The sequence below is a fragment of the Suncus etruscus genome, chromosome 6, assembly GCF_024139225.1.
Source record: "Suncus etruscus isolate mSunEtr1 chromosome 6, mSunEtr1.pri.cur, whole genome shotgun sequence".
In the NCBI taxonomy this organism is placed as follows: Eukaryota; Metazoa; Chordata; class Mammalia; order Eulipotyphla; family Soricidae; genus Suncus; species Suncus etruscus.
In genome coordinates this window covers 63,911,651-63,916,553 of record NC_064853.1, presented here as the reverse complement: position 1 = coordinate 63,916,553, position 4,903 = coordinate 63,911,651, and the positions used below count along the sequence as shown (strand labels likewise).

The window sequence follows — 4,903 nt, the reverse complement described above, 5'->3', positions numbered from 1 at the left end:
CTATGCCCAGATCTGCTCAGAACCTAAGTTTTGGTCTGTGATCAGGATTCATTCCTGGAAGTGCTCAGGAGACAATATGCTGTAGCCAGGATAAAATATACAAAACATTGACTTTTATCCCTGTACTATCTCTTGACTGAAAATATTGTTTTCTTTTAAATTTTAGGGGACACAAAAATGGGGGATCACACCAGTGGTACTCAGTGCTTACTTTTTGCTCTGTGCTAAGGGGATGCTTCGAGCAGAGCTCAGAGGAACTTGTGTAGCACAGGAGTTTAGACCTGGTTTGGCCTATCCTAATTCTTGGTCCCTGAAATTTGGTTTAAAGAGTATGTGGGGGAAATTTACATTAGATCCATAGTAAAAAAACTCATGAAAAAAATGTGATAAACTAAATATTGATTATAAACTAGATTTGTTCTATTAAAATTAATCACAAATAATTCAACAATAATAAATCAACATGATATATATGACAATATTTTAAACCTACTTTTTAAATTATCTTTTTCTTCTTAAGCATAGATATTTTGGCTAAATTTAAAAAAACTTAACAGTAATTTCAGTTCTCAAAATTATACTTACATGTAAGATTCAGAAATGTATGCAAGTATTTTTATTATTTATATATGCATATATGTGCATATATGTGTGAATTTGGCCATACAACTAGGAAACTTTTCCAAAATGTATAGTCATTTAAGAAAGCAAATTTATAGTAAGTAGATAAACAAATCAAATTTACCAGGCATAAAAGGTGGATAATTCAGCTTGTTGTCACTGCATCCTTTCGTTGAACCATGAACAAAGCTGGAAACTTCATTCATGTCCTTAATGGATGTAAAGTAAGAAAGCAAATTGTCATACTTGATAAATAAATAGTGAACTCTATAAATGATTTATGTGAAGTATGTTTACTATACTACAAAATATAGTCAATACTCATTTTATAGAGAAATAATTCCATACTTGTTAGTCAAAATTTCTAGTCTGAGATCATCACTTACAATCCAAAGTCCATCATATTTTATTTCTTCATGGAAAATGCTGCATTCATTTGTCCACCAATCTATGCATTTTGGATTAGTAAAATCTGGGTATACTGTCAATCCTGGCCATACCTAGAAAATAGATTATACATATTGATGCATTAGTAAGAAATAAATGAGAATTCAAATTAATTGAATGAAAAATGACAAAGTATTAGTTTATTGTTATGTTTTTATATGACAGGTTATATCTCTATGTAGGGAATGATTACAGGTCTACTTTTAAACACATATGAGAAAGTGAGGAAGGTGAGTGACATCATCAAGCCTACAGAATATTGTTATAAAGAACATGGTATTAATGGGCCCAGAAAGGGATTAGAGTGGTGGGTTGATCAATTAACTTGGCAACCACTGTTCAATTCTCTGAATTCCATATGTTCCCCAGAGCCAGCCAGGCATGACTCCTGAGTGTAAAATCAGGAATACGTCCCGAGGAGCACCCTGTGACACTCAAAAATAAAAAAGTAAAAATGAAAACATGAGAAATGGTTGTAACTTTGCTACTAAATTTAGCTCTTGGGATCTTGATAAGTTAGGTTAAACTAAAAAAAAAAGTACAAAAACCTAAAATATAGTACATTTATAATAAGTTTATATAAAGTGTATTATATTTTATAATTTTAAATCATTTTTATTAACATAATACTTTCTACATCTTAAGGAGATAGGTACTATTTTACAGATAAAGTTGATTTCTTAATAAACTTTATTTTCGGGGCCTAGTGATAGCATAGTTTAGGGGATTAGCCTTGCATCCAGCTGATCCCAGTACAGACCCAGATTTAGTCCCTGGTATCCTTTATGGTCTTCTGAGTCTGCCAGGAGCAATTTCTGAGTGCAGAGCCAGGAGTAACCCCTGAGAGCTGCTGGGTGTGGCCCACTCCCCTCAACTTCTATTTTATAAAAGCATGAATGATAAGCAGAGATATTAAATATGACAGACGTTATAAGGTTTTTTGGAAGGAAGTCAAACTGTGGTAATCTAATATGAGTTCACATTATAGTATATTGAATATACAATGTCTTGTCATGATTTATGATTCTTCAAATTATCCTGTTATCCAGCTGATTATTTGAAATAGGCAAGAAAACTTACATTTAAGATACTTTGGTGTTAATCAAGATGTTTTGTTTACACACTCTACATTTAGTATGTAATCTTTATATATACAATATAGCAGGCATACATAAAGTGGATTTTGAGAGATGTAATGTAAAAGTCATTTTCAGATGTTTTTTCTGATAGATATTGTAACTTTTGGGAGTTCTCACTAATGCTATTCAAGGCCTCAGAAACCATTCCATGCCTTTGGGATCACCCTGAGGTGTTTGAAGAGCTAGTGCTGCTAAAGATAAAAATCAGGATCTCAAACACTCCAACCATTTTTTATAAGTTTTTTTGGGGGGAGGGTAATACCAGTTATACCTAGGGGTTAATCCTGCCTCTGTGCTCAGGGAGTAATCCTGGTGGGTTTGATGGGCCTTATTGGATCTTGGGGATCAAACATAATTTGGCCTTGTGCATGGCAAACACCCTACCTACTGTACTATTATTCAGGCTCATACATACGAAATATTTATTTATTTAGTTGCTTTTTGGGCCACACCTGGTGATGCTCAGGGGTTAGTCCTGTCTATGCACTCAGAAATCACTCCTGGTTGGGGGACCATATAGGACCATATAGGACTGAGTTCTCTCCCAGGGTTAATGCATACAAGACAAATACCCTACTGCTTGTACCACGGCTCTGGCCCCACATACCTGTTGTGTATGTAAATATTTTAGGGGATTATTATGTTACTGACCCTACCCTGATCAGTGATTGTGCCCTACCCTAGGGTGTGACCTGGCATTCTGCCCCCACCCTAGGGTGGTACCTGATTCTGCTTCCAACATTGGGTGGTATCTGATCCCACCATTGGGTGGTACCTGATTCTGAGGGATAAAAACAAGGGTCTGTGGAAGGCGAGAGGCTTTTTGCTGGAACTGAGGCTGAGACCTTGGACTTCAGTCTTGTCCACCGAATAAAGCTAATATTTCCACAAGCCTGACTGTCTGCGAGCTGTTTACTGACCATTTCACCTCAGAACCATCGGCTAGACAGGGTGGCAGACGCGTGCTCTGAGCTGAAGGGGAAAGACCTCATCCTCCATCAGTCAACCTCTCCCGGGGCTGAATTGCAACAATACCAACCTTTTTTAAGAGCTATCTACTGAGTCACAAGAGCTCAAGAATTTTTCAAGACATTTTTCAATATAATTTAGATTTTGATAATTGCTTTGAAATTTTTGTTGGAAGGTCAGAGATATAGCACAGCAGTAGGACATTTACCTTGCACACGGCCCATCCAGGATGGACAATGGTTCGATCCTCCCCCCTCCCTCCGCCCCCAATTGATTGCCCAAGCCAGGAGCGATTTCTGAGTGCATGGCCAGGAGTAACCTCTGTGTGTGTGTGGCCTAAAAAGAAAAAAAAAATTATTGTTGGAATAAATCTGTCAGTGGAAGTGGAATTAGTTTTGGAATATTGTAGATTTAAAACTCATCTAAGAATAACTGTAAATCTTGCTGCATTAATATGTAATAGAATGTATTTTATAGGTGGCTAAAATGTTTTTATTGTTGTAAATAATGATATATAAAGTATTTTAAGTTAATGTTTTCTACTGTTATATTTATTTTGACAAAATTAAAAGTAAAATTGTATAAATCAATTATCTGAACTTTATGGTTTTTGATGATAAGAGATGCTTTCAAAAGAATATTTATTTTGATTAAAGAGTAGATATTATAAAGGTTTCTGACTTTGGTCCATCCTGTTTAATATTGATATTAGAAAAGTTACTCTACCAAGTCTAATTAAATTTCTTTTATTAAATCTATCATTAAATTCTCATAGTTAAAATAGAGAAAAATTTAAAAGAAAGTAAATCTTTAACTAATATGTATATTTTCTTTTATTAGATTATTTTAATAAATCAAGTTACATGTCATATCTAGTTAGCTCTCTTTAGTTAGTCTTCATAAAATGATTTGTGAACAACTGAAACATTTTTTTACTAAAATTCCTCTCTAAAATTAAAAAATATTGTGTAGAGTTGATAACAAATATACACAAACAAGACAATTATTGTCATATAATAATCAATGCAATGAAATTTTATTATAATTTACCTCTCCAATAAGTGGTGTAGTTCCATCTGATTGATATACCCACACTTTCTGTTCATTTCCCCTCTCATATGTTTTATATGGTTCTCCATTGGCAAGAGAAGTTATGGAAATTGCAGGGTCCTAGTAATAAAAAGAAAACCATTATAGAAAGCCTATTGATTTAGTAAATATTAAAATTGTATGAGTATATAAGTCATTACCAAGATGATGACATATTTCTGTCCATGATCATGCAAATCTTTAACGAATTCAGGCAGTCCATAAAATGTTTCATTATCATAAGTAAAGTCTTTCTTGTTTTCCATATAGTCAATATCAGTGACCTGTGTATCCTGAAAATTGAGTATATTTTAGTAAATTTTACTGAAAATATTAAACTTTACTAAATATCTAATTTCTTAACTGATAATTATAACAATTTGCATTTTAATGTAATAAATGATTTAATTATAGCTCCTATAATATTATTTATAAAACAATTTATATAATTCTCAAATATAACAAGTTAAATTATTATTCATACCATATGCTATGAAATATGCAATTTAGTATAAGGAAAATAAAAAATAAACAATGTAGAATATACACTGAATTTGTATAACATTGACATGTTTAAAAAAAAGAACATTCAGGGGCCGGGCGGTGGCGCTAAAGGTAAGATGCCTGCCTTGCCTGCA

The 4,903-nt window shown here is 33.3% G+C and overlaps 1 long non-coding RNA gene across 1 annotated transcript; it reads right to left on the bottom strand.

The window, feature by feature from the left end:
• Positions 1-1,062: 1,062 nt before the first annotated feature.
• On the bottom strand, positions 1,063-4,465 carry LOC126010876 (uncharacterized). The gene is made up of 3 exons (XR_007496743.1): positions 4,427-4,465; positions 4,227-4,346; positions 1,063-1,121 (listed from the first exon to the last, which is right to left on the bottom strand). It is a non-coding gene; the product is annotated as an uncharacterized LOC126010876 (long non-coding RNA).
• Positions 4,466-4,903: the final 438 nt, after the last annotated feature.